This window comes from Elephas maximus, chromosome 19 (assembly GCF_024166365.1).
Source record: "Elephas maximus indicus isolate mEleMax1 chromosome 19, mEleMax1 primary haplotype, whole genome shotgun sequence".
Classification (NCBI taxonomy): domain Eukaryota; kingdom Metazoa; phylum Chordata; class Mammalia; order Proboscidea; family Elephantidae; genus Elephas; species Elephas maximus.
The window spans coordinates 18,741,406-18,755,176 of record NC_064837.1 but is presented as its reverse complement, the minus strand read 5'-3'; the positions used below and the strand labels follow the sequence as shown (position 1 = coordinate 18,755,176).

Sequence of the window (13,771 nt, the reverse complement as noted above, 5' to 3'; positions counted from 1 at the left end):
CCATCGGGTTTTCTTGGCTGAATCTTTGAAGAAGGCCACCAGGCCTTTCATGGTGCCACTGGGTTCAAACTGCCAACCTTTTGGTTAGCACCCAAGTACAAATTTAAAGAATCATTTCAGGACAGCATGTTTGGCAGAATCAAAGAAGATGGCTGAGGCAAATAATAATAGAGTCGATATGTAAGTTCAGTGATTCTTCTTTGCAGTTAAAGCCACAAATATACATATAGATTCTTATGATTGTTGTAATTTCACTGATGAAATAATAAGTACCAAGGAGGATAGTATTAAAAAGGCACTGTGGATTCTTAGGAAAACTTTACACTATCAACTGCTGTAACAACCTTACATTATTCCTCGGTCTAACTTAAAGTTAGACAATGGGAGTTGAACTCCACTACTGCTTGAGCATAAAAAAACCAAATCAAACCCATTACCACCAAGTCTATTCTGACTCATGCGGACCCTATAGGAGAGAGTAGAACTGCCCCAAAAGGTTTCCAAGGAGTGACTGGTGGATTGGAACTGAAAAACTTTTGGCTAGCAACCAAGCTCTTTAACCACTGTACCACCATGGCGTGGTTTGAGCATAGTAAAGATGATTAAACGTAATAGTGCAATAAAAATTGACATTTCAATAGTGACTTATATCCCTCAAAGAGTGAGCTTATGTGATCTTCTCAACTGTGTGTGGGAGGCAGGACAGACATATTATTCCTAATAGGTAGATGTGGGAGCCTAGGTTCGTACTTTGTTGACTTTATTCTTCTAGTCAGTAGCATAACTGGGGCATGAACCCAATATTTGTGTACTGCCACTCTGCCAAAAAGAGCAACAATGTGTACAAAGTGTCAGTAAGTTGTCTTATCAAACTATTACCAGATTTTAGAGAAGAGGAATTTTCTGGCTGGAAAGATCAACGATGATTTCTTGGAGAGGGAGGACATTGGGGCTGGAGATTTCTGTGCATGCTAAATGGTGACTGCCCTTCCCAAAGTATGACCTCACACTGGTTATGAGGAAGTTCTCTTGCTGAAGAGTTTCCCCAAGGCAGCCTGCATGTCCCGCTTTCTCAGACTGTAGATGAAAGGATTTAACATTGGGGTCTCTGCTGTGCACATCAGAGTTATAACCGCATTTTTTAGGCTGTAACTGGTCAGAGCACAGATACACATGCCCATCACAGTCCCATAATACAAAGAAACAACTGTGAGGTGGGAGCCACAGGTGGAGAAGGCTTTGAGCACCCCCTTAGTGGATGGAACCTGTAGGACAATAGAAAAGACCTGGATATAGGAGATGATGATACATATTAATGGCACATAGAAAACACCAGTCCTTAGGTACAACATTTTCACATTAAAGTGAGTATCAGAACAGGACAACTTGAGCAAGAGGAAATGTCACAGTAGAATTTTGCCACTTTCTAGTTCCCACTGAAGGACAGACTAGATGTGGGCAGAATGTGGGGGAGGGTATTGGCATTTGCAATCACCCAAGACCCGAAAACAAGACCTTGGGGTGATAATTATTGTGTAATGAAGAGGGCGGCTGATGGCTATGGCATGATGATATGCCATCACCGCCAAGATATAGCTATCTGTATTAGTAAAGGCACTCATGAAATACATCTATGTTAGGCATCCTCCAAGGGAAATGGCTTTGCTGCCCAAAAGATGGTTTGCTAGCATCTTAGGGCCAGTTACAGATGAGGAGAGGATGTCAACAAAGGAGAGATTGGCAAGGAAAAAGTACATGGGATTGTGAAGGCAAACATCAGAATGAATGGCCAAGATGGTGAGCCAATTTCCAATCAGTGTGCTGGGGTAAATAAACAGGAAGAGGATGAAGAAGACATTTTCCTGCTATTGCTGACTGGAAATTCCCAGAAGAATGAAACCCAGGGTAGAGGACTGGTTTTCTTCCCTCATGGCTCTTTCAGTATAAAAGAGAGAAGAGTCCAGATTACTAACGAATTTACTGTGTGCAATAATGATCTTTATCCACCACCTTTGACTACAAGGTTCAGCTACCTCTGTACCTAGGTTTAGTAAATCCCGAGATAGCCAATATATTGGGGAAAAAGTCCCTGTTGGTCAGTGGGACTAATGATCCGTCAGCCCCGGACACTCCATTTACTAAACACTCTGTTAGCCCTCATGGAAAATCACAAATCTGAGAAAAATGCAATTCATTTAATCCATTTGTTGAACACACAATTATTAAGAATGCACTGATTTTGGAGAAAACATGGTGAAATGAGGCTTAGTCTCTGCCTTCAGCGTCCTTACAAGTTAATGGAGAAGCCAGAATTACACATTAATTTTATTATACATGATAATGAAAGGACAGCATTTTGGAATCTAGACAACAGACTTTAGCATAATGGGTATGTCAGTAGAAAGACTACCGTAGACAATCAGGAATTGGTCCACTGACAAAACTCAGAGTGAGCCAGAGCCCAGGAGGTGACAGATGTCTATACTGGTATCAGCTAAGTATAAATCACAAGGAGAAAAGCCAGCCCAGTGAATTCTCCACCATCCCATATGTCTCATTTTCAAAGTAGAATTTTGCTACCTCATTTGATAGGTTTTATCTCTTTTCCAAGCCCTTAATGATATGCGGTCACAAAGCTTTCCTTCTTGGTCTTCTCCTCCCTTTCTTCATTACTTCTTTTGCTGACTCATCCACTTCACCGTGGGTTCAACTACCACTTTGCCAATAACTCTGAGGACTCTATCCGTAAACTTGATCTCTCTTTCCCATATTTTCATGTTCAATCATTCTGCGAACCTGTCTGACCAAACCCCATACTCTGCATATCCAACCTAAGTAGAATTGCAAGTTTTTTTGAGGAGGAAAACCTCATTTTTTTTGTTTTTGTATCCTCCAGGGGGATTATTATGGAGCATTTTTCATTGTCTTGACACCAATAAGTTTGTAGTGAATATTTCTTGAGTTGAGTCCACATTTATTCCATGGGTTCCACAAATGTGAGGTACTCACAAGAACATTCACTCACTTTACCCGTCACCTCTACATTTGATCTTTTTGATTCTTCATTTAAAAGAATTCTTGCATAGCTCCACTTTTCCGTTATAGTCTCAGTGCTTTAGCTTAGGCCCTCAACATTTTCTATCTGAAATATTCTAATGCTCTCTTAACTGCTTGACTATAGTTTCTCACCTCCTTGATCTATCTTGCACTCTGGGACTATAGGGATTGCGGCAGAGACAATGGCTGCTCACCTAAATCTACGTTATTCTCTGTTTCCGCTACACACTGCAAGATTACATTTCCCAGCCTCCCTTATAGTGAGATGTGGTCATGTGACTAACTTCTAGCCAATCCAGTGGTGTATTCTAACTCTCGGATTTCTCTACACTCTCTTTTCCCCTTTGCCAGCTGAATGCAAGTGGATAGAGGCTTAATTTGATGGTGGAGTCACTTGTGGAATGAACCGAAGACAGGGAGCAAAGGCCCTGAGATTGGAAGGTGACTGTTTGAAGAATAGCAAAGAGACTGGTGTGGTTAGAGGAGAAGCAAGTAAAAGAGAGATAGGCTACACTACCAGGGAGGTAATAGGGGGCTGGATGTGGAATCTAGGGATTTATTAAGACAGAGAACAGAGGGCCCCCCAAATCTGCAAATAAAGTAACAAGAAATGGACCAGGGTGCAGAAACAAAGCCATTCCCCAGAACAATGCGGCAGGGTATCAGAAAATAGCCAGCAAACTTCTTTAAAGATGTCTTTAAGAAGCAGCTGGAGTAAACCAGCCCCAGGGACATGTGCAGAACATCCACCTGTGACCACCATGTGATCTTCCACCTGGGGCAGTGAGGGGCTGCAGCAGCATCCGGGAGACTGCACAGGTGCAACACCCCATAATAAGTCCTACTATGAATCCCAGAGGCCTCTGGGACAGGAGCCATCTTATAAAGCTGCTGGGTGCACCTTAGTTAACATATCCCTGCCTATGCCTGTGAATAAACATGAATCTTTTTCCACCCAAGAACTTTTAAAACTCAGGCCTATCTTTTGTTCTGTGAGAAGGGGGTATGTGTTGCACTAGGCCCTCCTTGTCTTCACTTGCAAGCCTCTTCAGTAAAGCTTGCTCATGTGGAAAACTCTATGTGCCTTACCTGTTCATTCTTGACCAGTGAGAGGCAAGAACCTTATTCCTGTAACCCTGTTTCTACTTTCACATCGAGGAGAACCACCTACTATTAGAAATAGTCACTGGAACTGTGATCTATTTGCTATTGTACTCTACAATAACAAATAGATCACCTATGTAATTCACTAGTTTTTCTAAATAGAACTCTACTTAATAATTCAATCTACAATTAATTTAGTCACTAATTCCCAGTGTCTGCTGCAGCACATATGAACTATATTCTAGGTACAGGGGATGCACGTCTAATTATCTTTCTCAAAAATATAATGTGCTCTCACCTTCGCTTCTAAAGGAATTTGCTTTCTTCCCCCGAAACGCCTTCTCCATCTTCACACAAAATTATAATATCTCAGGGTGAGAAGGGTTGAGTAAAGCTGGAGGGCTCAGAGACTATGCTTAACTCATACGGTATGGCGGTGTAAGATTTCAGAGGTGGAGCTCTTGGAAACATGGCAGACTAAGCTGATGTTGGTAGATCTCATTCTTATTAAAAAACATAAGAATTCTAAATAAATTATAAAAACAAACAGAAGCTTCTTGCTGTTGAGTCGATTCCGAGTCATAGTGACCTTAGAGGATGGAGTAGAACTGCCCCATAGGGTTTCCAAGGAGTGGCTGATGAATTCGAACTGCTGCCCTTTTGGTTAGCAGCTGAGCTCTAAACCACTATGCCGTGAGGGCTCCAAATCATAACAGTGAAAAAAAAAAAAAAGCCACATAGCCAAATCTAAAAGAAAGAAATGGGGACACTTAGATATGAGAAACAAAAGAAAACTCAAAGGAGGATTTGTAAGCTGTAGCTGATGCTGCAATGGGCCCATAGGCTTATCATTCAGAAATCAGGCTCTAAGGGCTGGAAGCGGGCATGTTGATACCCTTTCTGTACAAGAAATATGGTTACAGATCTACATGAAGCAGGAACTTTACTTGCTTCCTCTGCAGGAAACAATTTAAGCGTTTCCCTGCTTGTGAAAAGGCCCTAGGAAATATATTGGCATGTAAGCTTTGGAAAGAACAAAGTGGATAGAAGTCACAGAAAATTTGTTGTCTGCAAAAAAAAAAAAAAAAAAAAAAAACCAAAGAAATCTCTAGATAAACTAAGAAAGTTCAGGAAGTTATTCGGGTGTAAATAAATTTTTTTTTAGAAATCCATACTGTTCCATACTGTCCTATACTTAAGTAGCAATAGTTTAGAAAATATAATTTTTATAGAGACCCTCCACCATTCACAATAAAACCAAAATGCCAAACCCGTTGCCATGGAGTTGATTCCAACTCATGGCAACCTCAGGTGTTACAGAGTAGAATTGTAACTTTGGGTTTTTTTTCTGTCCACTTTACTGGAAGCAGATCCCCAGGTCTGTCCGTCAAGCTGCTGCTGGATTGGTTCAAAGTGCCAACCTTTATATTATTAGTTGAGTACAAACTATTTGTGTCACCCAGTGGCCTCCAATCACAATAGCAAGAGCAATTTTAAAGGCTCTAGACATGATTGTAGGGGCCCTGGTAGCTAAGTGGAAACCCTGGCGGCGTAGTGGTTAAGTGCTATGGCTGCTAACCAAAGGGTTGGTAGTTCGAATCCACCAGGCGCTCCTTGGAAACTCTATGGGGCAGTTCTACTCTGTCCTATAGGGTCGCTATGAGTCGGAATCGACTCGACGGCACTGGGTTTTTTTTTTTTGGTTTGGTAGTAAGTGGTTAAGCAGTTGACTGTTAACCAAAAGGTTGGCAGTTTGAACCCACCAGCTGCCTCTTGGGAACCCTATGGGGCAGTTCTATTCTGTCCTATAGGGTTGCTATAGGGAATTGACTAGACAGCAATGTTCAGACATAATACTAAAGAGTCCAGGTGGTGGAGGCGACTAAGCGATTGGCTGCTAACCAAAGGTTGCCACCAGCCACTCACTCAACAGGAGAAAGATTTGGCAGCCTGCTTGTTAAAGATTACAGCCTTGGAAACTCCATGGGGTCAGTTCTACTCTGTCCTATGGATTCTCTATAAATTTGAATAGACTCAACAGCAACGGGTTTTGGGAAGACATAATTCTAACAAAAGAATTATAAAACATTACTGAAAGACAAAAATGAATACCTAAATAAATGGGAGTTTTGCAATGTTAATGGATAGAAAGGTTCAGTGTGGTGGCATGTCAATTGTTCTCTAATTAATCTGTAATTTGATAGAATCCCAGTCAAAATGCAACAGACTTTTTTTTAAAACATGGGATTTAACAAACTGATTCTAAAATTCATATAGAAGACTAGAGAGCCTAAAAGAGCTAAATCGATTTGAGAAAAAGGAATAAGGAGAAAGGGATTGCCCTACCAGTTATGTTATCAAAGTGGAATAGTATTGGTATAAACGTAAAAACCCCAAACCCATTGTTGTCAAGTTAATTGTGACTTATAAAAAAAAAAATTGTGACTCATAGCAACCCTAAAAGACAGTCAAACTGCCCCATATGGCTCTAAATCTTTTCAGAAGCAGACTGCCATGTCTTTCTCCCGTGGTGTGTTCAAACTACCCTCCACTGTTCAGCAGTCCAACGCTTAACCACTTCACCACAGGGTTCCTGGTACTGGTGTAGGGGCTGACAAATGATCTTAATAATAAATTTGAGAGCCCAGAAACAGGCCAGACATATATTAGAAATTAGAATATGACATGAGTTATTTTAGAAATACTTGAGGAAAGGATCGATTATTTAGTCAAGGCATAGAGGCAAGTGGATACCCATATATATAAAAAACCACACGGAACAAGAATTCCTAAATGGTTAATTGTAAAAAGCAAAACTTCAAACATTTTAGAAGAAATTATATAAAGGAAAATATGTTTATGGTATGAGGGTAAGAATTGGTTTCTTAAACCAGGTAGAAAGTGCACAAAACATAAGCAAAAATATTGCAAAATTTGTCAATATTAAAATGAAAAACATTTGTATGAAAAAGACATAATAGAAAAAAGGGAAAGAAAGATCATGGACTGCAAAGACGCACCATGCGTGATAAAAAAAAAAAAACCCATTGCTGTTGGGTCAATTCGGACTCATAGCGGCCCCATAGGACAGAGTAGAACTGTCCCATAGAGTTTCCAAGGAGTGCCTGGTGGATTCAAACTGCCAGATTTTTGGTTAGCAGCCATAGTACTTAACCACAATGCCTCCAGGGTTTCCAATCAATAAAAGGATTAATATTCAGAATACATAAGAATCATGCACACTAATTACAAAAAAGAATAAAAATCCAGTAAGAAATAATGGGCAAGAAACTTGAATAAGCAAGTTAGGAAGGGGGTTACTGGTATGGTCAATGAACAAATGAAAAGATGCTCAATCTCTTTAATAATCAGAGAAATGTACAGTGACTCAAAATTCAATTTAGTATTATTCATCTCAGAATAAGTGCAAAAACTGACAAGTTGAAGTGTTAGGGAGCAAATGGAAAAATGGGAGCTCATATGCTCCCCTGAAGGAACTCTAAATTAGTATAACTACTTTGGAGGACAATTAGGCAATCTCCAGTAAAGCTGACATCCACAAGGATGTGCGCCATCATATAGAAGATTTAGAAATGTTCCACCAATTGAGGAATGGGTAAGTAAATTGTAGTGTTTTCTTATGAATGGATCCTGTAAAGTAGTTAAAGTGAACTCATATGGATAAATAAAAAAAGCACAATAATAGAAAAAAGCACGTTGTTGGGCAATCTATACCATATCATACCATCTATGTAAATTTTAGTACATAATACACACAAATGTAGTAAAAGTATAAATCCTGAGTGGGAGTATACTATCAACTCCAGAACAGTGGTTATCTCTGGGGCAAGAGGGGGAAATAAGATTTTGGATGAGAAGAAATTCTGTCTGTACTATTTATTTTAAAAAATTGGTAGCAAATGCGACCGAATGTTCCATTTGTTAATTGTAGATGATGAGTTTTTGTTATGTTATTTGTTATGTCTTTGGATGTTTTAACAATATCTAATTTAAAAGAAAGATTTCACAGGGTCGGGTGATAGCTGGATTCAGAGTTTGCCATGGAGCTGGGAGCTGAAGTTCATATTTAATTGAAGGTAGGAGATAGCGTATTGCTTTCAAAGAGGCTGAGGATAAGCAGGAGTTCAGTTACACTGCGAAGAGGGCCATTCTACCATGCTAAGAGAGGAGGATGTTAAAGGAGAAAGATTCAGGTTAGAGGAAGCAAATAGTGGATGTAAGTAGGGATGTATTTTAACAATCTTTTGCTACCATTTTAATTGTCAGGTGCTACTCCTCCCAACTTATTATTTTGTGTGTACCTGTTCTTTGACCCAATGGTGACGTCCAGTCTCTTAATCTGTTCATTGCATGTCAGGTAGTCAGCCCAGTTGTGGCAATTTCCTCCCTCCCTGCCTGCAGCCCTTTGTCACCTGCCCCTCAACAAAACCTCGCCCCTAAGACAATCTGTTCGAATTTTCACTTCTGTATTCCTGGCTATGGAGCCCCGGTGTAGTGGCTAAGAACCTGGCTGAGGACCAAAAGGTCGGAAGTTCCGATTCACCAGCTGCTCCTTGGAAACCCTATGGGGCAGTTCTACTCTGTCCTATAGAGTTGCTTTGAGTTGGAATCGACTCGATGGCAACAAGTTTTTATTTTATTTTTATTCCTGGGAAGTGGAGGCATACTGACGAAATCGCACAAACTCAGGGCTGGAATTCACGATGGTCAATTCCATTTGGACCTTCAACACTCTTCAGCAAGCCTCCCCTTCCCCGTTCTCTTCAGTAGTCCATGCAAAACTTTTGCCACTCTCCTCAAACTCACAATACATCGAAACTCTCGTGGAAGCCTGGGTGTCACTTCCCCCTTCACTGAGAAAATTAAACCCATAATGGAATAATTTCTCAATATACTCCCCTGCACATAATTTCCATACACGTACTTCAATCCTGTGCTTTTTACCCCCGAGCCTCAAAATGAAAGTTCACATCCATGTGTATGTTCTCATTCTTATTCCCTTCTGTTTTCTTTGGCAATACTGTTCCATCAGTTCTGTCAGCTACTTGGACATCTGATTTTTCACACTGAACAGTAAATACATTATTGTCTCTTTAGTCAGTATATGAGGAGTTTCTGGGTGGTGCAAATGGTAAGCAGTCAACTACTAATCAAATGGTTGGTGGTTTGAACCCACCAGAGGCCCCTTGGAGTACAGGCCAGGCAATCTGCTACCAAAAGGAAATAGCCCTGAAAACCCTGTGGAGCACAGGTCTACTCTGCAACACCTGGGGTCTCTATGAGTTGGAATAGATTTGAAGGCAACTGGTTAGTCATTAAATGAATCTTCCTCAATCTTGCAACCCTTTCTATCTACCACCCATTTCTTACCTCTTTCCTTTTTCAGCCAGGCTTCCTTAAAGAGACATCTATCTGCTTACTGGATACAAAATTATGTTTATAAAATTCACTTGTAAATGTGTGTATATTTAGAATCATTCACTATCTACAGATCACCTAACAGGTGAAGATGAATTTCGATATCATGGCGAAAATTCCAAGAACAGGGTTCAGACAATGGAGTGTAAATTCAGGCAAGAGTGTACTGTCTATTTTTATCAGGGGTAGAGGGTACAGGCAGGGGAGTAGGAAGAAATCAGCCTGGGAGAAAAGTTTTGAGTTATATTGTGGAGGGTTTTGAGATAAAGCAAGACCTTTGTACTTTATTGTTTAGGCACTAAGAATTAATACAGTGGTTATGGGTTGTATTAGCCGTTTCTGGTAATACAGATATGAAATCTTTTGTTTAATGCGAACACAGGTATTTGGGCTTATAAACAAAATTATTGATCAATAACGCAACATTTGGAGTGGCAATCTGGTGCAAGAAAAACTTCAAGTTGTTTTTAAAAATGTGTATACACACACACACACACTCACAATGTTACTTCAGGAGATATAGCTTAGGCCGGAGAAAACCAAATCAGACCTACCCCTTTCTGATCTCAGCCCAAGGAGAATTGTCATATAGAATCGAAAGCCCTGTTTTCTGTATGCTGTGGTTCATTATTGTGGTTGCTGATGCTGGATTGTACATGGAGGAGGGAAAGCAGAATGCTCTGGAAGAGGAGAAGAGAAGGGGAGGGCATGTGTGCTTTCTCTCTGCCTTGTCTTTATCCCTACCTCTCCCCTCTGAACTTGGGTTCTGGAGTCAAGCCAGGATTCTAGTCGTAACTTTGCCATTACTTCTCTCTGTTACTTTATGCAATTCATTTCACCATTTTTTTCTACTTCATCTGATAAAACACGTAACAGTTCTACTCACCTCTTGGGGGTTTGTGAGGGTCCCCGGAGGTACTGCATAAGAGGTAGTTGCTGGCACATAAGTGCGCAGTTAAAAGCTAACTATACCTTGATGTCGTAAAGACTCTTGTGCAATGTGTACAGTTCTGCCTGAGGATTTTTGCTGAGCTGGATGCTGCCCCTGAAGCCCTGTGGCCTTCACACACCTTCCATAGGTGGGAAATTTCTAGCCAGGGATTCTAGCTCCTTTCAACAATGCTTTTTGGGAACATGATGGAGAAAGGGTCAGTAGAGGCTCTGGATAGAGGGTCTCTGTGTGGTCCTATGTTCCTCAGGTGGAGGAGACAAGGCCAGGCTGATATGGAAACAGGAGCTCTGTGTTTCCCAAACTTGGAGCAGAAGTGGCAGACAGGGCCTGTGGGGCTGGAGTTGTCCTGAAAGGACCCTGAAGATGAGCCATGTAGTTTCTTCCTCAAGAAGCAGCATAGGTCATAGCATAGACAGAATTTGGAATTATTCACTAGGTTATGAAGACTCTTGAGACACAACTCCCCCAGTTCTTTATTCAGGCCAAAGTCAGAGTAATTTTTGAGACTCATTTACACACTCCTCCCGCTGTATCTTAAGGGGATAAAGTGGCTTCTAAGAGTAATCGTTCCCAGAGTTCTTTTCCAGAAGGAAAATCTGGGCAAGGAAATTCAAGAGAGTATGTGCTCAGGGTCCAAGTTTTTGAGTGAGCTACTCTAGGACCTTTTTTGGAATGTGGGTCCCCTCTTCCTGTGGTTCAGCACAATCCTGGAACCATCCCTTTGGACTACCAGGGCTATGGTCCAAACAAGCTTTTGGTGATTTCTTCTGGCCCACATTGAATTATTCTGGTGTTCATTGTGGCAAAGAAGAACTGTAGTTCATCTTTGCTTTAGGGTCTGACACATGGAGTTTTAGGGTGGTAGTTACACTTTCCATTGTCCAGCATGCTGGTAGTAGGTAACCCAGATGTTTAGATTCTTAAATTCCTGTAAAATACCAAACCAAACCCATTGCATTTAAGTTGACTCTGCCTCATAGTGACCCTGTAGGGCAAATTAGAACTGCCTACAAGCTTCCCAAGGAGAAGCTGGTGGATTGAACTGCCGATCTTATGATTAGCAGCCAAGCTCTTAACTACTACGCCACCAGAGCTGTGTAGCTTTTATAATAGTCTTGATTGATGGTCATTGTCCTATGCTTTGGATCCCTGGTGGCCCAATGGCTAAATGCTATGTTAAACTGCATTTTCCTCGTTAGTGTTTCAGGTCACACAACCCTGTTAGTTGTGTTGTTACCTGACCTGTATTTGGATCATGCTCCCCTTCCAGGTCATGGACTTCCCAGACATGGATAAGATGACACCTGCCTTAGTCATTTAGTGCTGCTATAACAGAAATACCAAAATGGATGGCTTTAGCAAAGAGAAATTTATTCTCTCACACTCTAGGAGGCTATAACTCCAAATCCAGGGTGTCAGCTCCAGCAGAAGGCTTTATCCCTCTGTCAACTCTGGAGGAAGGTCCCTGTCATCAGTCTTCCCTTGTTCTCGGATTATCTCAGTGCAGGAACCTCAGGTTCAAAGGACAGTCTTGGCTTCTGCACTGCTTGCTTCTCTCTTTTATATCTCAAAAGAGACTAGCTTAAGACACTACCTAATCCTGCAGACCTCATCAACATAACTGCTGCTAATCCATCTTATTACATCATAGTGATAGAATTTACAACATATGGAGAAGTCACATCAAAAGATAAAATGGTAGACAATCATACAATGGAATCATGACCTAGCCAAGTTGACCGATATTTTGGGGGGACTCAATTCAATCCATGACAATATCCTACGATAAAAATTTCTTCGAAGTAATCACATTTTGCTCTTATTGTCCTTATCCGACTCTCTTATAGATCCATGGTTTATGTATTGGGTATCCATTAGGGGGAAGGAATTTTGTGACAATATAGAATTATGAAGAAAATGATGCTTGAACCCTCAAAAATTTGCAAAAATTTTCTGTGGACTGTGATTACAGTTTTATTTTGCTAACCAAAGTAATCTGAGTCTACCATTCCCAACCATTCTTCTACAAGTTTCATTTCTTCTTTCTACATTCATTCATCTACTGATTTTACAAGATTCTCAGTCTATACTCTTAGATAATTTCATTGATTTCCATAACTTCGTGTATCAACTTCACTCTGATCTATGCTTTGTTAATTTTGCTCCAGTTTCACATCTTCATTCTACTATTTAATTGAGTATCTCCATGAGAGTCTCCCACAGGAACCCCTGAAAATACATTGAAAACAGAACTTATTTTTTAAAAAATTACCCTCTTGCTGACTATTTTTACTAAAGGTATCCTATTTCTTTTAGTGGTTCAACCTTCAAATCTTGAATACGTTTTCTTTTCCTCATTTACTGCTATCATAAAAATGGCTACTTTCAATTGTTTTTATTCCCCCATTATTTTGCAACTAAATCCTTTGAGATCTTCACTTTTTCTCTTCTCTAGATAGCTTTAACAGCTGCCTAATTGAACTCCTGGTTTCATCATCTCCCTTACCCATCTCTCTTTACATTGAATCCTTGATTTCAGACAAACTCTCATCATTGCTATATGCAGTGCATCTGTCTATCTACCTACCTATCTGTCTGTCTGTCTGTTTACCTATCTATTTAGAATAATATCATAAACATCCATGGGCCCTCCACCTAACCTGAAAAGTAAGACTTTACTAATACCTATATCTAACTGCATGGTACTCTTAATTCCACTCCCCTCTTGAGTTTTCCCTCATCCTGTATCCTGTGTTCATCTTTCCCTTGTTTTGTTTTTGGGCACATTTACTGAGTGTATATATATTCCCTGAAGTGTACTAAGAAAGTTGTTTATAACCTTATTAAAAGTATGCCAATAACAATCTTTTGGGATGTGTTTTTTTTTTTTTTCAATTGAATATAATGTTGCTAAGATTGAACCAAATTGTTGCATGTCTGTAGGTCATTCAGACAAAAGTTGTACCTCTACCTTTTGTAGGGATTTATCCCAATTACCAAGGGAAGTGTGCTGTTGCTACACAGTGGGTGCAAGGAAGATTATGTCTAGGATTCAGATGATTTTCTGGGGTGACTCGTGGTATTTCCATGTCCAATAGCAAAGCTTAATAGAAACTACAGAACCAAAGAAAGGTAGTCCTAAAAGTGATCTGCTGCTAACCTGAAGGATGAAGATTTGAACTCACTCAGCAATCTACAGAAGAAAGGTCTGGTGATCTG

General features: G+C 40.3%; 1 pseudogene; it reads right to left on the bottom strand.

Moving 5' to 3' along the window:
- Positions 1-1,013: 1,013 nt before the first annotated feature.
- Positions 1,014-1,931, bottom strand: LOC126062994 (olfactory receptor 1A1-like; annotated as a pseudogene).
- Between the last annotated feature and the right edge of the window lie 11,840 nt (positions 1,932-13,771).